The sequence below is a fragment of the Marmota flaviventris genome, chromosome 2 (genome assembly GCF_047511675.1).
Source record: "Marmota flaviventris isolate mMarFla1 chromosome 2, mMarFla1.hap1, whole genome shotgun sequence".
Classification (NCBI taxonomy): domain Eukaryota; kingdom Metazoa; phylum Chordata; class Mammalia; order Rodentia; family Sciuridae; genus Marmota; species Marmota flaviventris.
The window spans coordinates 65,430,855-65,457,917 of NC_092499.1; the positions used below are offsets into that span (position 1 = coordinate 65,430,855).

At 40.2% G+C, this 27,063-nt stretch overlaps 1 long non-coding RNA gene across 1 annotated transcript; it reads left to right on the top strand.

Moving 5' to 3' along the window:
- The first annotated feature begins 2,453 nt into the window (after positions 1 to 2,453).
- Positions 2,454 to 8,085, top strand: LOC139704697 (uncharacterized). Its single transcript, XR_011706619.1, has 2 exons — positions 2,454 to 3,055; positions 6,359 to 8,085. It is a non-coding gene; the product is annotated as an uncharacterized lncRNA (long non-coding RNA).
- Positions 8,086 to 27,063: the final 18,978 nt, after the last annotated feature.

Sequence of the window (27,063 nt, forward strand, 5' to 3'; positions counted from 1 at the left end):
CTCCGCTGTGGTATGTGACAAACAACTCCTTATCTGAGAGAGTTGGCACATGATTTTTCACCACCCTGTGAGAAAGTTCCACGCGGCAGCTTTGCATTGGGGCTTGGGATGCTTTATTAAGGCTGGGAGGGCATCCGGGAAGGAGAGAAGAAGAAAGAATAAGAAATATCAAGGGACCTGAATAAACTGCTGAGAGAAGATTCCTGAGTTGCGTCTTCCTTGCGGGCAAGGGGTCGCGACAATATACCACATTTTTTTAATCCATCCATCTACTGAAGGGCATCTAGGTTTGTTCCACAGTTTAGCTATTGTGAATTGTGCTGCTATAAACATTGATGTGGCTGTGTCCCTTTGGGTATAGACCTAAGGAGAGGGATAGCTGGATCAGATGGTAGTTCCATTCCCAATTTTCCAAGAAATCTCCATACTGCTTTCCATATTGACTGCACCAGTTTGAAGTCCCACCAGCAGTGTATGAGTGTACCTTTTCCCCACATCCTCACCAACACTTATTGTTGTTTGTCTTCATAATAGCTGCCATTCTGACTGGAGTGAGATGAAATCTTAGAGGGGTTTTGATTTGTATTTTTCTAATTGCTAGAGATGATGAGCATTTTTTCATATATTTGTTGATTGATTGTATATCCTCTTCTGAGAAGTGTCTGTTCAGGTCCTTGGCCCATTTATTGATTGGGTTATTTGATTTTTGGTGTTTAATTTTTTGAGTTCTTTATATACCTTAGTGATTAGTGCTTTGTCTGATGTGTAAGGGGTAAAAAAATTGCTCCCAAGATGTAGGCTCTCTATTCACCTCACAGATTGTTTCTTTTGCTGAGAAGAAACTTTTAGTTTGAGTCAATCCCATTTACTGATTCTTGATTTTAATTCTTGTGCCAAAGGAGTCTTATTAAGGAAGTTGGGGCCCATGGCCTCCTCATGTCCAGGAACATTCCCCTCTACCTCTTGCTTTCATCTCTGTCCACGATCTATCAGAACCTGGAACTGTTATCGGGAGACGCCGCAGATAGCACTTTAAGTCTGAATTTCAAATCAAAAGAGAGCTTTATTTACCTGGCCAGGGACTGTCACTATAGAGACAAGCTCTGTGAGAAGACAGCAGTGTCCTTGTCCATCCAAAGAGAATATAAGCACAATTTGTGTCTTCATACATGTACTTTGGATAATAATATCCATCATGTTCCACCACACAAACAGAGCTATCAGAAGGAAAATTTATCTATGTCCTGCTACCAAGTTTCTATTTGTTCCATCTTCATTATACCTACTTCTCTTTATCCCATCTTTTCTAGCTCTTTAAAAATGTTCCTGCTATGAGGCAGTAGCTAGTAATAAGCAGTGAAATGTGAAGCAATAGCACCGCAGGGTCACAGAGCTTCTTTGAAATTGCCTTTAATGAACAATCAAATAACTTGTAGAATAACAGGTGTACTAATCCTGAGGAAAAACAGAAGTCAACAAAGGGAGCCAACAAGAAGTACATCAAGAAAGAAAGACCAATGGAGCTAACTTCTGACAGGCTCCTCCGAGGTCATTGTAAATTTAGGATTTATGGCCATAGGTTTCTCAACATATTTCAGAAAGGAAATTCCTTCCTACCCCAATACCCACGTTAACATGGGATTGACTTATTGATGAAGCCTCCCTGAATAGAATGGTTACCATGACAGTTCTGGAGAGGACTAACTAGGGTCAAAAACTCCCCTGCCTGATGTGAAGGAGGATTGAACACCTGATGGGTAAAGACTACAGAAGGTGGAAGCCAGTTCTCCTGGCAAACCTCAAACAGCAATAAATTTGGAAGCAGTATCATTTTTTTGACATTCTCTGCTCAGAAACAACCCACTTTCTCTCTTGAGAGTGTTCTTTACTTTCATTCATAATAAAATTCTCTCACTTGGCTCTTCGTGTCTGACTAAATTTTGTTTGTTGTTGGAACTGAGGTTTGGAGCTTCAGCTCCCCACTGTCCTGTGGCATCTAACGTGGTGATGTGACTCAGATCAGCACCATCTACAGGACAGTTTTAAACTTCTCCTTATTCATCTCCCAGCTTTGGTTGGGATGGTGTTCAACTTAGCCTCTGATATCTTATCTTTCACCGTGGACTGCTCCAGGTAGTCTCTCTGCCAAAAGCTCCTCCATATGCCATGTCAGTGTTCTGTCTTATGCAGTTTTGATGCATGTATTCAGCTTTTCATGTAGTCAGTAACCACATTGGCACCTTGTCTTTTCTGGCTGGCAAACTACAATCTCTTGTTTATTTGTTGTTGTTTGTTTGCTTTTGTGGCATTTTTAAATCAAGGTCACTAAGAGGCAATGAGATCATCTCCACTGTTGTGGCCATTGTCTTACATCATGTTCCTGACTCACTTTAGGAATGGGCACATACCATCTCCTTTTAGAGGCTCTATCCAGAATCTGGAGGTTACTTTGAAGGACCTCAAGGACCCAGGCCCCACATTAGGAAATCCAACCCCTGTGCCTTGAAGCTGCAGGAAGCTTTCTTACCCAACCCCCATGTCAAAACCCCACTAGTTGCACGTAGCATTTCAAGTCTTGCACAATGGCAACCACAAGATGTTCCATATAGATAACCCCGGGAGGGCCAAACTTGAGCAAACAGGGAGAAAACAGGAACCAAAAAGAGCAGGGTGCAATTTTATGGTTTTTCTGAGAACAAAAAGTTAAAAAAAAAACAAGTTTACCCCCCAGGTGACCCCGCTGCTGGATTCAGGGAAACCAATAGAAAGGCTGCTGCTGTGCTAAGCTGAAAACTAACCCCCTGCTCCATATAAAAGATCTCTGCCCCAGAGCCCGGTGTGCCAGTTCACCGAAGCTCCGGCTGAGGTGTTGCTGAGCACCCGCAGGCGCCTGTGTATCAATAAACTTGCCTCTTGCTTTTTGCAGCCAGTGTCTCGTGTGGTTCGTTCTGGGTTTGGGATCTGTGGATCTTTCATTTTGGAGGTTCCACCGAGATTCCAAGATCCCGGTTCCGATCCCGATCCCTATCCGGAGGACACCCGACATCACTGGGAGGTAAGCTGGCCGGCTCGAGCTGTCTATGTCTAACCTGTTGTCCTGTTGGTTATCTGTTTTCTGTTTTGCGCGGCGTCTGAAAGACTATGCATAGTCACTTAGTATTCTGATTCTGAAGCAGTTCCGTGATCACTCAGGTTTCTGAGGCAGATGGGGAAGGAGTTGACGAACTCGGACTTCACCCCTGCCACCCTGGGAGACGTCCCAGGGATCAGAGGGGTCCATTTCTTTGGGGCCCCCGGTGTTTCCGAGGGATACACCGTTTTTGTAGGCGACGGAGAAGCAGTTTCTCCCAGGCCATCTGATTCTTTCGGTTTGTGCCGAAGCCGCGCAGCGTTCTTTGTGTTTTGTGTCCTGTCTGATTCGTATCTGTACTTTAGAGATGAGAACCAAATTTTCAGTCACAAATTTTGACACTCTCAAAGGGACTTTTAAGGAGTCCCCACTCTGCTTTCTTGGGGAAGCCTAGCACTCGAAACAACTGCAAGCAGAGGATAAACTTTTTGGGAGCTGGCTACTAAAAAGTTAGAAAAACAAAAATGCCTAATGCCTAAGGTCAAACCAAACTGGAGGAACTAATCCTATGGATAAAAGATAAGATTAAGGGACTCCCAGCAGCTGCCAGAGCCATTTAGCTCTGGGGAGTTCCCTGGGTCCTTATCTACATCTTAAGGATTACACCACCTCTGTTTACTTAAAAAGAAGGAACACTGAATGCAGTAAAGCCAGTCACACTGAGACCCTTGATTTTACACCTATAGTTCTAAAGCATTGCACTATCTTGCAGTTAAAAGTTGGGTTTAAGCAATTGTTTAGTTTGATTTCAGATAGTTCATGCTAGAAAACTTAAATACTTGGAATAAAAAAAAAATTAAAGAGTTTCAATTTTGAACTGGGTAACCTGAAAAAAAAAAATTAAAACGTTGGTCTAGCTCATAAAAATGACATTAGATAATTAAATAGCAATAGTCTTAAAAATTTTCAAAGCTTAATTTCAGATATATATGGTAATATGTAAGTAAATTTAATATAACTCAATGCTACTTTAGAAACTTCAGAACAAGCAAAGTGGCTTAGAGGTACTAAAAAAAATTTCTTCTGATGGTAGAGATTCTATTTCCAGTTTTATGTGAACAAGTTTTTCTAATGTAAAAAGATATAAAATTTTAAATTTTAAAAATTGCTTCTTAAATTTGTATCATAATTTCCAACATCTAAACCTGAAAATATAACTTAATGTAAACAAAAAAAGTTTATATAATTATGGTGTTATTAATGTGTTCATATCTTCCAGGTATACAAGCCTGTAAGGTAAAAGCTTCGAAAGAACATTATATCAAGCTGGTATTCTAAAGTTATATGGTAATTAAAAAAAAAATGTAAAGGTTTTATTGCAAAACACAAAAGTACATCACTACTTTTTTATAAGAGGTTAAAAGCTTTCAGCCTTTAATTCATGTTTTAGGTGTAATATTATGTTGTGTTAGCTAATGTTCATGTAAACTTGAACAACAATTTATGTAAACTTTATAAAATGATCAGCTTCAGAACTATAGTAATTGAGATTTATAAAGAGCCCTGCCTTACTTGAGATAAAGCTCTATCCCATCTCACTACATGTGAAAATGGCTATAAAAAAGTAAGCCAGATTTCAGTACAGTTAAAGTTGTGTCCAAAAATAGGTTTGTGCCAAGATTACTAGGATCTCAAACAGAAAATTATGATGTATAACCCTACTAGAATTCAAGGTAGCTATTATATAAGCTAAATATGTTTTTACCCTAGTTAGTTTTGTTTTGTAGTTTACTTATAGATGGTTTAAAAATTGCCTATTAATATTTTAAAGAGGTATTACTTTAAGAACATAACCTGGGCCAACATAAGATAAGGAGTTATCACCTACAGGATAGAAAAATAAACATTAAAGCCCAGTGCTCTTAATATAAGGCTGTTAACTTATTTGCTGGATGTTTAAGATCAAGTTTTAAAATTAGTTAAATTAAAAGGGCCAAGAAAACCAATATTCGGCTCTTGCCCTCTGAGTCAGTCTGAATCAGGGAATAGGGAACTTCTCCAAAGGGCTCAGCAACTCTAGGCCACATAACCTCCTGAGCAAGGAGATTAATGAGACCAATGGAGGACAGGAAGCCAATCGGTGCATTTGCTGTAAAGAGGAGGATCATTAAAAAAGGGAGACATCCCTGATGCTTCTGAGGGAAGCCATATGGTCAAGCAAGGCCTGGACCCATCCTAGCGCAAATGGCACTAGCAGAACTGAAAAGCTGCTATGAAGTTCCCGAGGACTCCCAGGATAACTCAGCTGACTGTAAACAATAGGTAAAAATAAAAGTCAGTTTGACTTGCTTCATCTTAAACACTTAGCAAAGACAGTAAAAGCCAAAGCACAGCTGTTCCTGGACATCTTAAATAATAATAATAATTAAATGTAACTTCCATAAATAAGTAGACTGGAGGCTACAAGAGAGATTCTTAGACAGAAATTCCTGATAACTGTCAAAGGGACTGCTAGAATAGTTTTAGTCTAAGGCTTTTATTTCTAGCCAACGCAGGTAGACTTGATGTTTGCTAATATGGTTATCCAGCCCTAAGTAGCAGAATTAAAAATTTCTCTATTAGACACAGAGAAGAAACAAAAGGTTCTCTTGGAAGCTCTCAAAAATGTGCCAGGGGACGACGGGCGCCCCACCCAACTCGCAAATTTGATTAATGAAGCTTTTCCTTTAACCCGGCCAAACTGGGACTATGCGACTGAAGCAGGTAGGAACCACCTACGTCTCTATTGCCAGTTACTCATAGCGGGTCTCCATGGAGCAGGGCGACGGCCCACTAATTTGGCTCAGGTAAGACAGACTATCCAGGGGTCAGAGGAAACTCCGACAGCCTTCTTAGAGAGATTAAAAGAGGCTTATCGGGGGTTTACTCCCTTTGATCCTGATAGTGAGGACCAAAAAAAAAAAAAAAAACATTTAATAGGCCTGCCTTCGTCTCCCAGGTAAGTCAGATGGTGGCCAATACATTGGAAATTACATTGTGCTTATAGACCCCAAAGTTCAGGACAGATAAAAAAAGATAAATAGAACCATCAAGGAGACTTTAACTAAATTAACGCTTGAAACTGGCACTAAAGACTGGGTACAACTCCTACCTTTAGCCTTGTATCGGGCCCGAAACACCCCAGGCCCACATGGACTAACCCCATTTGAAATCCTGTACGGTGCCCCACCTCCCGCTGTTAACTTTTATGAAACTGAAACCTATGCCTCCCTCACCCCATCTATGCAGACTCATTTGCATGCTTTGCAATTGGTCCAGAACGAGGTCTGGAAGCCTCTAGCCGCAGCATACAAAGAGGAACTTAAAACCCCCTTGCTGCCACATCCCTTCAAAGTTGGAGACACTGTCTGGGTACACAGGCACCAGAGCAAGAACCTCGAATCGCGGTGGAAAGGACCCTACACCATTCTGCTGACCACTCCCACTGCAGTCAAAGTGGACGGCATCACCGCTTGGATCCACGCCTCCCACATGAAAGCTGCACATCCACAGGAGTCCGCAGGCACCTCTCCGGATCCAGAATGAAAGTTGCAACGCACTCAAAATCCACTAAAGATAAGACTCACACGCTGTTGATTTTCCTTGCTTTGTGCTTTGTATTTCCCCTAACGGTTGCTAACCAAACTGTGAGCCAGACATGGCAAATATTATCGGGGACAGGAGATATAATTTAAAACCAGACATCCACAAAATACCCCCTTTGGGCTTGGTAACCTGCTCTAAGGCCTGATCTTTGTTACCTGCTGGCTAAGGCAAAGGACTTTGATGACCCCAGTGAGGCAGAAGCATGCGTCTACAGTGGACGCTGCACCTGCGTAGAACATCCCACAGGGTGTAAAGCAGCTCTAAGGGAGACACCCTTCTACATATGCCCTAGGGATGAAAAAAACCCAGTCACAGGTACAAAAATGTGGACAACATGAAAGTTACTATTGTAAATCTTGGGGATATAAAACTACGAGGGATATATGATGGAAGCCAGGTTCATCTGGGGATTTAATACAAGTAAAAAAGAAAAGGGACAAGAGCCCCCACTATCTTCTGACTCCTGTAGGAGCCTAAAATGGTACGGGGCAAGGCCATGCTCCGCGTTTGCCTGCAACCCCTTAAACATTACCTTTACTCAGGCAGGCAAGGCATCAAAGAAATGGATAAAAAAAAAAACAATGGGGCCTAAAAATGTACTTCAAAAATGCCTACGACCCTGGGGTCCTATTCAAAATTAGGCTAACTACTATATTATCTACTGTAGCTGGCCCCTTGATTATATTACTGTTAATTTTAACCTTTGGACCTTGTATATTCAACAAATTAATGCAATTTATAAAAGGAAGACTGTCTGTAATCCAAACTATGGTCCTCGCGCAGCAATATCAAGTACTCCCACAGCACCCTGAGCCATCAGCTGAGCAAGTGCCGGACTCTGAGCAGGTAGATCAATGGATATAAGATTATATCCCGGATAAAGAAAAGGGGGAAATGAAGGACCTCAAGGACCCAGGCCCCACATTAGGAAATCCAACCCCTGTGCCTTGAAGCTGCAGGAAGCTTTCTTACCCAACCCCCATGTCAAAACCCCACTAGTTGCACGTAGCATTTCAAGTCTTGCACAATGGCAACCACAAGATGTTCCATATAGATAACCCCGGGAGGGCCAAACTTGAGCAAACAGGGAGAAAACAGGAACCAAAAAGAGCAGGGTGCAATTTTATGGTTTTTCTGAGAACAAAAAGTTAAAAAAAAAACAAGTTTACCCCCCAGGTGACCCCGCTGCTGGATTCAGGGAAACCAATAGAAAGGCTGCTGCTGTGCTAAGCTGAAAACTAACCCCCTGCTCCATATAAAAGATCTCTGCCCCAGAGCCCGGTGTGCCAGTTCACCGAAGCTCCGGCTGAGGTGTTGCTGAGCACCCGCAGGCGCCTGTGTATCAATAAACTTGCCTCTTGCTTTTTGCAGCCAGTGTCTCGTGTGGTTCGTTCTGGGTTTGGGATCTGTGGATCTTTCAACTTAAGTCATCATCTTTGTCTACAATGATCCTTGATCTTTTTTTTATGATATTTATCCTGTTGTTATTATCAGACTTGCTGTGTTTCCAACATAGTGACACAAAAACCTCTGCTCCCCTCCACTTTTCAACATCAGACCTACGCTACTCTTAAAATTCTATGCAAAAGACCAGGCATGGTGGTACACGTCTGTGATCCCAGTGACTCAGGAGGCTGAGGCAGGAGGAATGAAAGTTCAAAACGAGCCTCAGCAACTTAGTGAGGCCCTTAGCAACTTAGTGAAATTCTGTCTTAAAATTAAAATTTAAGAAAGGGCTGGGGACATGGCTCAATGGTTCAGAACCTTTGGGTTCAATCTCCAGTATCCCCCAAGAAAATTCTATGCAAAAAGATTAAGGATCACTTCTTCAAGTTCTATCAATTGACCACATAAAGTTATTAAAGATTTTTAAAATTAGATTATAAACTTGAGTGACAAAGAATTGCACAAATAAACCACAAGTTGTGGAACTTGGAAAGTGCACACTACACCAAGTTCTCAGGAACCATGCAGGGATGCTTTCTGGCTCTGGGTTTAAAATGGACACCATCAAGCATTCATTTCTCTTGGATGTCAGTACTGCTGAGGGACACCTGGAGTATTGATGGATGCTGGCTTTGTTTGTTTTACAGATGGGAAAACAACCATCAATATTGGTACTGACTAAGACTCCACTGGGATGCATCCTGAGAAACTGGGACCATTTTAACCCAGAGACCCTTAAGAAAAAGAGGGTTTTTTTGTTTTGTTTTGTTTTGTTGTTGTTGTTGTTTTGCATTGTTGCATGACCTCAATATAAGTTAGGAACAATAAAAAATGAGAGTATAATCTGTAATACTATTTTCCAAAAGACTCATTTAGTAAAAAAGAGAGAAAATGGTCAGAGATCCCCTATATGTCCAGGCTTTTTTTTTCTACTAGGAGATCAAAAATATTTGTGTGCTAAATGTAGCAGCAATTATGAGTCAATGATGAGTCAAGAAATTGATGGCTGCCTCAGTCTGGCTGGGCACAATTCAGGAGCCACTTGTCAAAAGAAACAAACTTTATTTTTAGAACACACAGGCCAAACCACACAGCTCTTCAGGAAAACCTTCAGAGCCCAACTGCCACCACCGGCTTCCCACAAGCCTCTCCACCTCCCCCACTCCTCCTGCTCTTGAGGCCGATTGGCTGGGTCGCATGGGCGGAGCCAAAAAAAGTCCCCCAATGAGCAGCTCCATGGTCTGAAAGGGCGGGGAAACAACCCAATGAGCATCACCACAGAGGAGCCAATCGGTTGGCAGCTAGAAGTTTGCTGGGGCCGCTGTGAGCCAATCATCAGCTGGCAGCTGGAAGTTTGCTGGCAGCTGGAAGTTTGCTGGGGCCCCTTTTGGCTGTGGCTGTCAACATCTCCCCCTCTCTGTTTAAACAACAAGCATGTGGCTTAGGGACCGTGCCTGCCTTAGGTTGTCCAATACTACATATGGTCCTTACCTGTCATCGGATGAGCTGACCTCAAGGCATCAGCCTCCTGTCTTAGGTTGGTACCATTGCAATTGGATCTTACCCGTCATTGACTACCGGTCCAGCATACAGCCACACCTGTGGATAGGTCTTTGTACCAGCGGGGACGGGGGGGGGGGTGAGGTTCTTTGCCTCACCTCTATTGGCCCCCAAATTTTAGCTGAACGACCATCACAAGCAGAAGGGAGGAGGATACACCAAGCCAATTGACGGCTCCTTTTGGAAAAATTGTACCACTGATGACACCATCAGCAAAAATACCCCAACACTACCACAAGTCGCTGCACCAACAGATAGTTCACAATGCATACAAGTGATACATAGTCCAGGCAACTTCTGCAAGCAGTTCAGTGATGGCTCTTGCAGAAGCTGTAGATTGGTTTTATCTTTGTCTTCACTGGCACTGGGCTGAAGATAGGAATTCTGGCAATAATAGCTAAAGAAAAAATTATGTAACATTCCAGAAGGCACTAAAAGGAAACAATTTTCTTAACAATTTACATTATCTTGAACAGAATTATTAAATATAATGAAAAGGAAAGGTGAAAGAAAACAAACAGATCTGTTAACCTCCTTTTTTGTTCACATATTTAAAAAATCCTCAACAGCTGTTTACCCAATTTAATCATGTGACTAAAAAAAATTTGGATCCATTTTTTCATGAGCGCTCAACATATATGATATATGGACATACGTACATACAAACATACAACACAAAACACAAGTGTGCACACATAATACATACAACACATAACATAATAGTAAATGCCTTATAACTTTTTACAGGTGAAATCTCCATTGCAATGTTTAAAAACTCTATAGTCAAAAACAGATCTGATCAGCAAAACATTAACCTAGTTCTGTATGAGCTCAAAAAAAAAAATTAGAACTTCATGATGTGGGAAAGGGTAATAATAAAATAGATATTGAAAAAAGCATCCTGGTTCTGTTGCAGATGTAAGAATAGACAAACTGGAGTTTTGGATATCAGTTGTTATGGATTTGAGCCAAATCATCTTCTTTTTGGTCTGTAGAAATCGCTTTAGTTAATCTCTCTGGAATCCAAATCGGCTGCTGTTCTCCCTGTGGAAACACACAAACAGACCCCCGACTCCAGACAATCACTGGGTCAGGACCTTTCCATTGTCCTGTTAGAATATCGTTCCAAAGTACCTTGGGCTTATGTACATTTTTTGGACACATATGCCTTTCCGCAGCACTAAGCCCTGATGAATCCAAATTTAAAAAGTTTAGAGTAAAGAGTGTTATTTTAAGTTTATCTTTGGGGAATATATACCCTTTCCCAATTCCCTCTTTTTGCTTTCATAAGTACATTTTAATAGTTTGATGAGCTCTTTCAACTATGCCTTGTCCCTGTGGATTGTATGGGATTCCTGTTATATGAGTAATGCCAAATGATGAGCAAAATTGTTTAAAAGAGATAGTAGTATAACTAGGGGCATTATCTGTTTTTAACTGTTTTGGAACGCCCACAGTGGCAAAATTTTGTAAGCAATGAGCTATAATATCTTTAGTTTTTTCTCCAGCATGAAGGGAACCCATCAAAAATCCAGAAGAAGTATCAACTGTAACATGCAAATATTTTAATTTTCCAAATTCTGGCAAGTGTATGACGTCCATCTGCCAAATATGATTAGGTATCAGTCCTTTAGGATTGACTCCAAGATTAACTTGTGGTAAAAAGGTCACACAATTTTGACATTGTTTTATTATTTGTCTAGCTTGTTCCTTAGTTATTTTAAAACGCTTTTGTAAAGTATTAGCATTGACATGGAACTTTTTATGAAAATTTGTAGCTTCTTCTAGTTAGAGAAAATATGTATGTCATGTGTAGTTTTATCTGCTAAATCATTGCCCAAACTAAGGGCTCCAGGCAATCCTATATGTGCCCTGATATGTCCTATAAAGAATGGATCTTTTCTGTCCCAGATTAGACTTTGTATAGTGGAAAGCAAAGAGAAAACAGTAGAGGAAGGGGAAATCCTACCAGCATCTTCAAGGGATACTATAGCATTAACTATATACTGACTATCGGAAAATAAATTAAATACAGAATCTTTAAACATCACAAAAGCTTGTAATACTGCATTAAGCTCTACCTTTTGAGCTGATTGTTTGGGTACTAAAAATGTAAAAGTTTGATCAGGTGTAACTATTGCTGCTGTACCATTATTTGACCCATTAGTGAATATATTTGGAGCATTCATGATAGGTGTTTTTCTTGTCATTTTTGGAAAAATTACAGGATGCGATGACCAAAAAGACAATAAAGGATTGGATGGTAAGTGGTTATCAAATGAAACATTAGATTTGCACATGATTATTGCCCAAGTATTTAACTCATTAGCTAACTCATTAATTTGATCCACAGTATATGGAGTAATAATTTTATTGGGAGAAATTCCAAACACTCCCTTTGCTGCTTTTATTCCTTTGAGTATTAATTGCCTACAGCCTCAGGATACCTAGTAAGAATAGTATTAAGTGAATAAGATAAATGTATCCATAATAATGGACCTTCTTGCCAAAATACTCCTGTAGGAATATTTTTTGTTGGTAGTACAATAAATAATAAAGTCAAACTTATATCAATTCTATCCAAATGCATATTTTCCATATATGTTTCAATGATTTTTAATGCCTTTCTTGCTTCAGGCGTTAACATTCGGGGTGAATTTGGATCTGATGGACCTTTTAGGATATCAAATAAAGGTCCCAACTCTCCTGTTGGTATACCTAAATAAGGCCTTATCCAATTTATGTCTCCTAATAACTTTTGAAAGTCGTTAAGTGATTTGAGTTGATCTACTCGTATTTGAATTTTTGGTGGATGGACCATGGTTGAGGATAATAGAACTCCTAAATAATTAATTGGAAAATTTAATTGTACTTTATCTATTGCTATCTCTAGATTATAATTTTTAATAAGTTTGTAAGTGTGGCATAACATTCTAGCAATGTGTTTTTATCTTTGTGTGCTAATAATTCATCATCCATATGGTGAAATATTTGTAGTTCAGGATTTTGATTTCTAAGTGGCTGGATTACTTTGTTAACATAAATTTGACACATGGTTGGGCGTTAGCCATCCCTTGAGGGAATACTTTCCATTCATATCTCTGATCGGGACCTTCATGATTCAGTGCAGGGATAATAAATGCAAAACGTGGACTATCCTCAGGATGAATTGGAATTGAAAAAAAAACAATCTTTAATATATATAACTAAAACATACCAGGTTTTTGGCAAAGCAGACAATTGAGGAATCCCCAATTGAGCAGGTCCCATAATAACCATCTCATTATTAATGGCTCTTAAATCTTGCAATAATCTCCATTTACCAGATTTCTTTTTGATGACAAAAATGGGAGTATTATGGGGAGATACAGAAGGTTGTATATGTCCTTCTGCTAACTGTTGTTTGACCAGGTCATGGGCTGCTTGTATCTTTTCTTTAGTCAGGGGCCACTGAGGAACCCATACTGGTCTTTCTGATTTCCAAGTAATTTTTATTGTCTCAGTGGCCCTTTCTGAAAATCCAACCTATGTCTGTCTGTTCCTTGATCTATTTGTATTGGTGCTGCTATGCCTTGTTCTTGTTTTTCTAATCTTTTTCCTTTCCTAAAACCTTGTCTAGCCATAATAGTGGGTGCATTTTGATTGATGTTATTTGTTAATGTCAAACCTAATTGATCTAGGACATCTCGTCCCCACAAATTTACAGGAAGATGATCCAATACATATGGCTGTATAGTTCCTTCACATCCTTCAGGATCCTTCCAATCTAATACCATTGCACTTCTATGGGGATTAGTCGCCACTCCTAGGCCTCGAAGCATTTGAGTGGCTTGTTGTAATGGCCAATGTTTTGGCCAATCTTGATGAGAGATGATGCTAAGGTCTATACCTGTATCCATTAGTCCATTAAATTCATGTCCTTGAATATTTAGTTTTAGCATGGGGCGAGAATCTAAATTTAAAGAAAGCATAGCCCAATCTACACCTGTGGAGCCTAATCCCTTGGAACCTCTTTCTACAGTACGACCAGAAAATTTATCATGCAGGCTGGGTATTATTAATAACTGTGCTATTCTATCTCCTGGTGAAATTACTGATATACCCTTTGGAGAACTGGCTATAATTTTTATTTCACCTTCATAATCGGGATCAATTACCCCAGGACTTATCATAAGTCCTTTTAGAGTAGAAGAACTGCGTCCCAATAATAAGCCTACTGTTCCTTTGAGAAGAGGTCCTTTTACCCCTGTGGGAATGATTTGAACTCCCATCTCTGGAGTTAGTACTGTCCTGCGCTTCCTCTGGTTTGTCTAGTGATGGATTTAATGGATAATGTGTCCTGGGCACTACCCTGATGGGGTTGCTGGGTTCCTCCAGTGCTACATATATTTGTGGTCTTGGGCCCTGGAGCATTGGGCCCCCCTGTCCATTTTTTGGCAATGGAGCCTGATGCCTTTCTCCACGATATCGTGGATAGACACCTGGTCTTTGTTCGTTTTTTGATAATGGTGTAAGTACCCTCTATGGTGGTTTGAGAACGGCATTCATTAGCCCAATGTCTCCCTCTACGGCATCGTGGGCAAATACCCGGTATTCTACTCCTTTGATACCTAGTTTTGTTAAACCCTCCTCCTATGGGGCAATTCCTTTTAAAATGTCCTGTTTGTTCACAATTGTAGCATGTTTTTGGCCTAGCATCTAAAACCTGTTGTACTGCAGCTGCCACGACTTGCCCTTGTTCATTAATGTCTCTACATAATTCTAGTCAGACAGAGGAAGAAAGTTTAGAGCAGAAAAAGCCATCATGGGAAAAGTTACAACAGGAGACTGCTACTAACAACTTTCTATCACCAGAGGGCATAAGTGTCCAACCAACAGCGCCACCTCCATATGCTGGGAGGCCCCCAACCCCCGCAGTTGATAGTTGGGATCCTGAGACAGGATCTCCAATATTAACATGCCCTGTATTTGAGCAGGCAGGAGGGCAGCGAATCCACCATGCTTTAAATTTCAAAAAAGTGAAGCAGCTAAAAGAGGCTGTAACAACCTGTGGTCCTCAAGCACCCTTCACTGTAAGCATGGTCGAATCCATTACCAACTTGAACATGATGCCAGCAGATTGGGCTAATATGTGTAAAGCTGTGCTAAATGGAGGACAATACCTGTTATGGAAGGTTGCCAATGAGGAATTTTGCAAGGAGTCGGCTAGGCGAAATGCAGCAGCTGGTTATCCTCAGAGAAACCTAGATACGTTGTTAGGAAAGGGACCTTATGAGGATCAGCAGCAACAAATTGCATATGATCCTGGCGTATACATACAAATTGCTGTAGATGCGGTTAGGGCATGGAAGACTTTACAAGGACATGGAGGTTTACAAGGTCAATTATCTAAGGTAATACAAGGAGCTAATGAACCTTATGCTGAATTTGTAGATAGGCTTATTCAAACAGCTACCAGAGTTTTTGGGAATACAGAACAAGCAATGCCATTAATGAAACAACTGGCTTATGAGCAAGCGAATCGTTAGTGCAGAGAAGTCATTAGACCATGGAAACATGAAGATTTAAACACATATATTAAATTATGTAGAGACATTAATGAACAAGGGCAAGTCGTGGCAGCTGCAGTACCACAGGTTTTAGGTGCCAGGCCAAAAACATGCTACAATTGTGAACAAACAGGACATTTTAAAAGGAATTGCCCCATAGGAGGAGGGTTTAACAAAACTAGGTATCAAAGGAGTAGAATACCGGGTATTTGCCCACGATGCCGTAGAGGGAGACATTGGGCTGATGAATGCTGTTCTCAAACCACCATAGAGGGTACTTACTCCATTATCAAAAAACGAACAAGGACCAGGTGAGTATCCACTGGACTAATGGATTCCCCCTAAACTACATTCTCCTCCCTCTCAACAATATACTTCACACTCAGATCTATCAAGCCCTACTTCTTCCACTTCTACCCTTTACACTTACACCATTACATACTGCTTCTATTCCACCTTCCTGGTTTGCCTCATGTAAATCTGTCTCTACAGATCCAATACCAAATTATTCCCATTTCAAGAAACAAAGGGAGAATTTGGGCCAGACAAAATACAGGTGCATTTTTCTCTGCTAGATCTAAAACAAATCAAACAGGATTTGGGACAATTTTCTGATGATCCAGAGGGATTCCAAAATTTAATCCTGCCTTTTGATCTAACCTGGAGAGATATAATGATAATGTTGAGTCAAATTCTAACAGATACAGAGCAACATTGGATAATAGAAGCTGCTAGGGCTTTGGGGAAAGATTTGCATATTATAACACTTTAGACCCCGTGGGTCCTTCATCTGTCCCAACTGAGAATCCTCAATGGAATTATGATGGTTCTACTGGCAGGTGGCATATAAATCACATGATTATTTGTCTCATGGCAAGACTTAAAAACAGCAGAATGAAGCCTATTAACTCTATGAAATTGGCAACTATTGATCAGAGGTCAGAGGAAAATTTCACAACTTTCTAGAAAAGATTCAAAGAAGCCTTAATAAAATATGCCCCCTTTGATCTCACATCTTTTGAAGGGCAACTTACTTTAAAAAATAAATTTATTGTATAATCTTCTCCAGATATTAGAATAAAATTATAAACATTGGCCCTGGGACTTCTCTTGATGACCTACTCTGGGTAACTTCCCAGGTCTTTTATAACAGATCCTGGGAGGATACTTTAAGGGACTAGCAAAAAGAGAACAATAGGGACAAGAGACAAGCACAGTTATAGGCTGTGACTCTTGGGGACCACATATTTCCTCCTCCTCAGGACCCTTGAACCCCTGAACATGTCTGTCATCATTACAGAAAACCAATACATTGGTAAAAAGATTGCCCAACTAAGGAAAGGCTTCCATAGACTCCTTATCCTTTATGTGGAGGATAGGCCACCGGATTATTGACTGCCCCAGGGTGACAGGAACCTCCCATCAGACACTCTCCAAATGATGACCCAAGAAGAGATGCCTTTGGAATCAGCCAGGACCCAAAACAGTCACCATCAGGGGGGCTGAATGGAGGGTAATTCTGCCCGTAGGAAACAGGGCTGTTCAATTCTTTTTGTATACAGATGCTACCTGTCCTGTTTTAACTGTTCCCTGGACACCTCTTTGCTAATTTCTGCTTGGTAGTGAGAGTTGATAGAATACTCAAGTGAAGAGTTCAGCCCTCTTCTATGTTGCAGTTGGGAAGATGTAACATCTCATTCTTTTATTGGTAATAATTAAATGTCAAATTCCATTAATGAGTCGTGATTTTTTAAAAATATTTTTTTAGTTATAGTTGGGCATAATGCCTTTACTTTATTTGTTTATTTTTATGTGGTGCTGAGGATCGAATCCAGTGTCTCGCACATGCTAGGTGAGCGCTCTACCACTGAGCCACAACCCCAGCCCTAGTCGTGATATCTTAATAAAGTTAGAAGCTTGTCTAAGTTTTCCACTCAAAGCACCCAGTTCTTTACTTTTGATGTTATCAGTAGGTGAACAATCAGAACAATTGATTGATGGGAACTTGTTGAGTACCTCCCTACAAGGGAATAACTGGATAAAATTACAATCCTTAATGCTACAACAAAAGGGAGCAATGTACTCTTTACAAACCACTACTCACATAGATGTCACATTATGGCCTATAAATGAGACTTTGTTAAACTCAAGTGTTTGATGAGATGTACTTTTGGGTACCTATGGGTACAAGGGAGGTGGACCCAAAATATAAGACAACCTCCACAATATAAGACAACCTCCCCAATCTTAAGCATAGATGGAAACAATTTGTTTTTTGTTGGTATGATAATTTAGCTTCACAGTTTATCCCATAAATTGGTCTAGAAGACCTAATCTGGCATGTGGAAATCCTGACCAATTATATTTAAAAAGTTCTTGATGGTGACACTGAGAAAGGCATTTCTCTCCTTAACACAGAGTGGCTGCTCATGAGAAAAGTTGTTTTACAAAACCACGTGGTCATGGATGTTCTCACAACAGCTCAGGGTGGCACTTGTGCCATCATTCAGATTAAATGCTTCACTTCCATTCCTGATAACTCTGATAATATAAATCAAGTCCTCAAAGATTTGCACTCCCAAATGGATGCTATGTTCTCAGCAGCCTTATGATGAAGACAACTTTCTAGTTCATGGATTCCTGGTACTTCCTGTTAGAAGAAATTTCTGGTATCCATAATCATTATCATACTTATTGGTGTATTTGGGTGTTGCTATGCTTATTGTCACATCAATCTTATTTCAATATTTCTATCTTCTTGTTTACCTCATAGGGTATCCACCTTGCAGGTGGCTTTACAATTTGTTTCTACTGAATCAGAGACTTACTTTGGCTACTTAGATAGATCTTGCACATAAAGCATTCACTGACAGATAGTAAAGTTTGGAGGTACATATTTTATAGGCCTGTGCCCCTAATCAGAAGGAAATAGTTAATGTTTTGATTTCATTGCCTCTAATCCTCTATATGATTTAAGGTCTCCAATTCTTGAACGGGAAGGATTTGGAAGTAGTTAGTAATGAGCAGTGAAACGTAAAACAATAGCACAGCAGTGTTTCAGGGCTTCTTTGAATTGCCTTAATGAACAATCAAGTAACTTGTAAAAACATGTCTACTAACCCCAGAATAAACAAGAAGAAACAAAGGGAGCCATTAAGAAATACATCCAGAAAGAAAGATCCACAGAGCCAAAAGGCTCTACTGAGGTCATTGTAAAGTTAGGATTTATGGCCATAGGTTTCTCAATGTATTTTAGAAGAAATTTCTTTTGTCGTGCAGGGGCTTTAAGGTAAAGTTTGTCTGGTCACTAACCCCAGTACCACATTACACTAACCTTCCCTCTCTCCTTCACTGATGGAAAAAGTTGGTAACATGTTTTCACTTTCCAGTCACTCCTCGGTTTACTCTTATTTGACTTTCACTTCACCACATCTCTGAAGCTGTTCTCAGAGATATCACTAGTCATTTATGTGATGTTTAATCTTCAATCCTGAGATTGCTTGACTTCTCAGTACCATGGCACACATGATTAGTACCTAATTAGTACTACAAGATTAGTACCTAATTAGGACCTAATTCTCCCATTTTTAAGAGCTTTTTTGAGGTGTAATTGGCATGCAATAATCTGCACATAGTTAAAGAATATAATTTTATAATTTTTGTCATTATATACATTCATGAAACTATCACCACAATTAAGATAATGAACATGTCTTCCAATCCCAAAATCCTCATTGTCCTTGGTAGTCCCCACAATCTCATCCCTTGCCACTTACTCCCATCCCCCAAAAGTCATTGGTCTTTCTGTCACCACAATCCATATTATATAGTTTGCATTTTTTAAATTTTTGTGTAAATAGAACCATACTGTCTGCATTCCTTTGTCTGACTTTATTCATTTGGTGTAATCACAGTATTTGAGGATTCATTCAAGCTCTTTTATATGAATCAAAAGTCTATTTCTTTTTATTCCTAGGTAGTATTTCATTATATGGATATAACACAATTTGTCCATTCATCTGTTGATGAATATTAGGGTTGTTTCTAGTTTTTCTTTTTGTCTCTGTTGGGGACTAAAGCCAGGTCCTTGCACATACTAGGCAAGCAATCTACCCCTGAGCTACATACTTAACCTATTTCTGGTTTTTGACTGTTATGAATAAAGCTTCTGGGATCATTCACCTACAAGTTCTTTTTTTTAAATTTAATTTTTTAAAGTTGTAGATAGATACAATACCTTTATTATTTATTTATTTATTTTTACATGGTGCTGAGGATCAAACCCAGTGCCTCACATGTACTAGGCAAGTGCTCTACCACTGAGCTACGGCCCCAGCCCCCCACCTATAAGTTTTTGCATGAACAAACTTTTACTTCTCTTGGAAAATTATCTGGGAGTCTTTTGATAGGTGTATGCTGATCTTATGTTTAGCTTTTTTTGTGCGGGGGAGGGGTACCAGGGATTGAACTCAAGGGCACTGATCACTGAGCCACAACTCCAGCCCAATTTTGTATTTTATTTAGAGATAGGGTCTCACTGAGTTGCTTAGTGCCTCACCATTGCTGAGGCTGGCTTTGACCTCACAATCCTCCTGCCTCAGCCTCCCTAGCTGCTGGAATTACAGGCATGCACCACCATGCCTGGCTATTTAATCTTTTAAGAAACTGCCAAACTGCATCTCTAAGAGTGTTAGAAGACCCTGCTTTCTGCAGAAATCACCAGCACTGTGACCTCACACAGGGCTTGGGGCCTCAGCGTTCAAGCAGGACTCTGGATTCCTGGCTCCCAAAGTCCAAAGTTCCAGCAAATACAGGGCTCATGAGTGCCTTAGCAGAGTCACCTATCAGCACATCTGCAGATCTCCAAGACTTCACTCGGCTCCCATACAGGTCACTCTGTTGCTACAAACCCACAGCACAACGCCATCGCCCAGCTCCCCCACCCCACCCGACACCCCAGCGCTGAAAGCAGACTGCCTCCATCTTGGCTCACCTCCCTCGCCATATTTGCTGGGAGCAGCTCTCAGATCCAGTGGCCAGGTACCAGGTTTCTAACCTCCCCCTCTCCCCAGCAGTGGTAACCCAACACTGTAGCTGCCCAACACAGGTGTGCAGTGCGACCAGGGAGCTGTCCACTGGAGCCCCGGGGGGAGAGTTTCCTCATTTGGGAACTGCAAGGGGAGAGGGAGACGGGGCTAAAATTTGGAGCCTAACAGAGAGACCAGGAACTGGGAAATCTCCAGGCAAGATATGGAGATAGTACCAGGCACTGAAGTCATAGGAGCGGTCCCAAAACGAGACCCATGAGGTGCAGTCTCCCTGCAGGGACTGGCAGGTGCCACTCCCCACTTCCAGGTGCCCTGCACCAGGACCAGCCTTCCCACTCTGGCTACCTCCACCATCCTGAGGGCAGAGACACCAGCTTGCAACAGACAACCCCACCTATTGGACGAGAAGAGAAGCAGGACAGATACAGATCTCTAAAACTAGCAACAACCCTGGTTTCTTCCTTTGAGCTTTTTTTTTTTCTCTTCTACCCCTCTATCCTCCAGCCCTTACATCCCCAACATATGTGAAACCAAGATCTTTGCATGAAATAGGATTTTGAGGACTAAGTCATCTGAATAATATAATGTAGAGGTGTTGTATATGCCCTTTTTTTCCTTTTCTTTATTCTTCTTTCATTTTTCTTTTCCCCTCCAAATTTTACTACTTTAACATCCTGTATTTTTCTAAATACATATGTGTCTTTGTTTTATGTACTTTACTGTCTTCCCACGAACTTGCCTACCCTAAATTAGTTCCTGTCTATTCTCTTGCTACTAAACCTCTTCATTAGATTCTCTTTCACACTTCCTAAGATATGGTAACTCTATATCCTCACATCCTACCTCCTCAGCCTATCATCCTACACCCCACCCCCAGTTCACTGTCCACCGTCAGAAACTGTAAACCTTTTTAAAAAACTACTGATTATATTTTAGATAATAATTGAATCCAACATTTCTGTACATTGAGATTAAACTGTAAATGTCTTAACAACAACAAATTGTTCATAGGTGGTATATTGTTGATATTGGGATCTGTTAACATTGTCCTTCCCCACAAAGGAGAAGTCTTGGAACCCTACAAGAGCACTACAAACCTATAGAGTAAAAACAATAACACCCCAGACCCACAGAGATAGAAAGGAAGACACACGAGCAACATGAAAAGAAAATGGAAGAAAGTGCCCCAAAGGAATCAAGACACCACATCATTAGAATCATTGGCAGCCACAGCAGAAGAAATGACAGAGGAGTTCAGGATGTACATGGTTAAAATGTTCTGTGAACTCAAGGAAGATATAAGACAGCAAATACAGGCAGTGAAAGATCACTTTGACAAGGATCTACACAAACAAATACAGGAAGCAAAAGATAACCTCAACAGGGAGATAGAGGTTCTAAAAAACAACAACAAAAAACCAAACCGAAATCCTTGAGATGGAAGAAACTATAAACCAAATTAAAAGCTCAAATGAAAGCATCACCAACAGAGGAGACCACTTGGAAAATAGGACATCAGACAATGAAGACAAAATATATAATCTTGAAAGAACATAGATCACACAGTGATTATGGTAAGAAACCATGAGCAGAACATTTAATAAATCTGAAATAGCATAAAAAGACCAAATTTAAGAGTTATTGGAATAGAGGAAGGCATAGAGGTCTAAACCAAATGAATGGACAATCTATTCAATGAAATAATATCAGCCCCCTACCCCACCCCACCCCCGCGCCTGCCAGGTAGGCAGAACTGTGACCACCGACAGAAAAGGCCCAGTGGCCCGCGCAGGGGCAGAGCTGCCAACCACTCCTGCAAGGTAGGCGGGCCTGCGACCCACCGGCAGAACAGGAGCAGTGGCCTGCTGAGAGGCAGAGCCGCCCCCCCCCCCCCGCGCCTGCAAGGTAGGCGGAACTGTCACCACCAACAGAACAGGCCAGACCTACAACCGACAAACAGAACAGGCCCAGTGGCCTGCGGAAGGGTAGAGCCGCCCCCCCCCCCGCACCTGCAAGGTAGGCGGACCTGCGACCCACCAGCAGAACAGCCCCAGAGGCCTGCAGAGGGGCAGTGCCGCTGCCTGTGCCTGCAAAGTAGGCAGAACTGCGACCACCGACAGAACAAGCCTAGCGGCCCGCAGAGGGACAAAGCCGCCGCCCACGCCTGCAAGGTAGGCGGACCTGCTACTGACCGGCAGAACGGGCCCAGCGGCCTGCCGGCGTGGTAGGCACATTGCCCCAATTGGAGGAGGGGCAGAGCCGCTGCCCGCGCCTGCGAGGGAGAGTTTGCAACTATACAAGACCATATAAATATATAGGGGGACAATTCAATAGCACAAAGTTTCACCAAGCAGAAAGAAACATGAACAGTATGAAGAGACAAGGAAAGAAAGGACCACAAGCAATGCAGGTCAACTCAACGTTAGAAGAGGTAATAGCTGCAGCAGATGGAATGTCAGATAAAGAATTCAGGATATACATGCTTCAGATGATCTGGAGTCTCAAGGAAGACATCAGACAGCAAAATCAGACAATGAAAGATCACTTCAACAATGAATTACATAAACAAATCCAAGAAGCAAAAGATCAACTATACAGGGAGATAGAGGTTATAAAAAACAAACAAACAGAAATCCTAGAAATGCAGGAAGCAATAAACCAACTTAAAAACTCAATTGAGAATACTACCAGCAGAGTAGAACACTTAGAAGATCGAACATCAGACAATGAAGACAAAGTATTTCAACTTGAAAAGAACATAGACAGCTCAGCAAGACTGTTAAGAAACCATGAGCAGAACATCCAAGAAATATGGGATAACATCAAGAGACCAAATTTAAGAGTCATTGGGATACAGGAAGGGACAGAGTTTCAAACCAAAGGAATGAGCAATCTATTCAATGAAATAATACGAGAAAACTTCCCAGACTTGAAGAATGAGACAGAATCCCAAATCCTAGAAGCCTACAGGACGCCGAATGTGCAAAATCATAAGAGATCCACACCTAGACACATTATAATGAAGATACCCAACATACAGAATAAGGAGAGAATTTTAAAAGCTGCAAGAGAAAGGAAGCAGATTACATTTAGGGGTAAACCAATCAGTATAACAGCTGATCTTTCAACACAGACTCTGAAAGCTAGAAGATCCTGGAATAACATATTTCAAACACTGAAAGAAAATGGGTTCCAACCAAGAATTGTGTATCCAGCGAAATTAAGCTTCAGGATGGAAGACGAAATTAAAACCTTCCATGATAAACAAAAGTTAAAAGAATTTGCAGCTAGAAAACCATCTCTTCAAACCATCCTTGGCAAAACATTACAGGAGGAGGAAATGGAAAATAACAATGAAAAGCAACAGTGGGAGGTAGGACAGTAAAGGGGGGAAAATAATCAAAGAGGAAAACAAACCATGTTTAGTAACATAAATAAACAAATATGGCTGGAAGAACAACCCATATCTCAATAATAACCCTAAATGTTAATGGCTTAAACTCACCAATTAAGAGACACAGGCTAGTAGAATGGATCACAAAACAAGACCCAACAATATGCTGCCTACAGGAGATGCATTTGATAGGAAAAGACATACATAGGCTGAAGGTGAAAGGTTGGGAAAAATCATATCACTCATATGGACTTCGGAAACAAGCAGGTGTGTCCATACTCATATCAAATAAAATAGATTTCAAGCCCAAGTTAATCAAAAGGGATAAAGAGGGACACTACATACTGCTCAAGGGAACCATACACCAACAAGACATAACAATCATAAATATATATGCCCCTAACAATGGTGCAGCTATGTTCATCAAACAAACTCTTCTCAAGTTCAAGAGTCTAATAGACCACCATACAATAATCATGGGAGACTTCAACACACCTCTCTCACCAATGGACAGATCTTCCAAACAAAAGTTGAATAAGGAAACTATAGAACTCAATAACACAATTAATAACCTAGACTTAATTGACATATATAGAATATACTACCCAACATCAAGCAGTTACACTTTTTTCTCAGCAGCACATGGATCCTTCTCAAAAATAGATCACATATTATGTCACAGGGCAACTCTTAGACAATATAAAGGAGTAGAGATAATACCATGCATCTTATCTGATCATAATGGAATGAAACTGAAAATCAACGATAAAAGAAGGAAGGAAAAAGCATACATCACTTGGAAAATGAACAATAGTTTACTGAATGATCAATGGGTTATAGAAGACATCAAGGAGGAAATTAAAAAATTCTTAGAGATAAATGAAAACACAGACACAACATATCGGAATCTATGGGACACATTGAAAGCAGTTCTAAGAGGAAAATTCATTGCGTGGAGTTCATTCCTTAAAAAAAGAAAAAACCAACAAATAAATGATCTCATACTTCATCTCAAAATCCTAGAAAAAGAAGAGCAAAACAACAGCAAAAGAAGTAGAAGGCAAGAAATAATTAAAATCAGAGCTGAAATTAATGAAATTGAAACAAAAGAAACAATTGAAAAAATTGACAAAACTAAAAGTTGGTTCTTTGAAAAAATAAACAAAATTGACAGACCCTTAGCCATGCTAGCAAAGAGAAGAAGAGAGAGAACTCAAATTACTAGCATACGGGATGAAAAAGGCAATATCACAACAGACACTTCAGAAATACAGAAGATAATCAAAAATTATTTTGAATCCTTATACTCCAATAAATTAGAAGATAGTGAAGGCATAGATAAATTTCTTAAGTCATATGATCTGCCCAGATTGAGTCAGGAAGATATAGACAACCTAAACAGACCAATATCAATTGAGGAAATAGAAGAAACCATAAAAAGACTACCAACTAAGAAAAGCCCAGGACCGGATGGGTATACAGCAGAGTTTTACAAAACCTTTAAAGAGGAACTAATACCAATACTTTTCAAGCTACTTCAGGAAATAGAAAAAGAGGGAGAACTTCCAAATTCATTCTACGAGGCCAACATCACCCTGATACCTAAACCAGACAAAGACACTTCAAAGAAAGAAAACTACAGACCAATATCTCTAATGAACCTAGATGCAAAAATCCTCAATAAAATTCTGGCGAATCGGATACAAAAACATATCAAAAAAATTCTGCACCATGATCAAGTAGGATTCATCCCTGGGATGCAAGGCTGGTTCAATATACGGAAATCAATAAATGTTATTCACCACATCAATAGACTTAAAAATAAGAACCATATGATCATCTCGATAGATACGGAAAAAGCATTCGACAAAGTACAGCATCCCTTTATGTTCAAAACTCTAGAAAAACTAGGGATAACAGGAACATACCTCAATATTGTAAAAGCAATCTATGCTAAGCCTCAGGCTAGCATCATTCTGAATGGAGAAAAATTGAAGGCATTCCCTCTAAAATCTGGAACAAGACAGGGATGCCTTCTCTCACCACTTCTATTCAACATAGTTCTCAAAACACTGGCCAGAGCAATTAGACAGACGAAAGAAATTAAAGGCATAAAAATAGGAAAAGAAGAACTTAAATTATCACTATTTGCTGATGACATGATTCTATACCTAGCAGACCCAAAAGGGTCTACAAAGAAACTATTAGAGCTAATAAATGAATTCAGCAAAGTGGCAGGATATAAAATCAACACGCATAAATCAAAGTCATTCCTATATATCAGCTTCAAATCCTCTGAAATGGAAATGAGGACAACCACTCCATTCACAATATCTCCAAAAAAAAAATAAAATACTTGGGAATCAACCTAACAAAAGAGGTGAAAGACTTATACAATGAAAACTACAGAACCCTAAAGAGAGAAATAGAAGAAGATCTTAGAAGATGGAAAAATATACCCTGTTCATGGATAGGCAGAACTAACATCATCAAAATGGCGATATTACCAAAAGTTCTCTATAGGTTTAATGCAATGCCAATCAAAATCCCAACGGCATTTCTTGTAGAAATAGAGAAAGCAATCATGAAATTCATATGGAAAAATAAAAGACCCAGAATAGCAAAAACAATGCTAAGCAGAAAGTGTGAATCAGGCGGTATAGCGATACCAGACTTCAAACTATACTACAGAGCAATAGTAACAAAAACAGCATGGTACTGGTACCAAAACAGGCGGGTGGACCAATGGTACAGAATAGAGGACACAGAAACCAATCCACAAAACTACAACTATCTTATATTTGATAAAGGGTCTAAAAGCATGCAATGGAGGAAGGATAGCATCTTCAACAAATGGTGCTGGGAAAACTGGAAATCCATATGCAACAAAATGAAACTGAATCCCTTTCTCTCGCCATGCACAAAAGTTAATTCAAAATGGATCAAGGAGCTTGATATCAAATCAGAGACACGCCGTCTGATAGAAGAAAAAGTTGGCTATGATCTACATACTGTGGGGTCGGGCTCCAAATTCCTCAATAGGACACCCATAGCACAAAAGTTAATAACTAGAATCAACAAATGGGACTTACTCAAACTAAAAAGTTTTTTCTCAGCAAAAGAAACAATAAGAGAGGTAAATAGACAGCCTACATCCTGGGAACAAATCTTTACTCCTCACACTTCAGATAGAGCCCTAATATCCAGAGTATACAAAGAACTCAAAAAATTAGACAATAAGAGAACAAACAACCCAATCAACAAATGAGCCAAGGACCTGAACAGACACTTCTCAGAGAAGGACATACATTCAATCAACAAGTACATGAAAAAATGCTCACCATCTCTAGC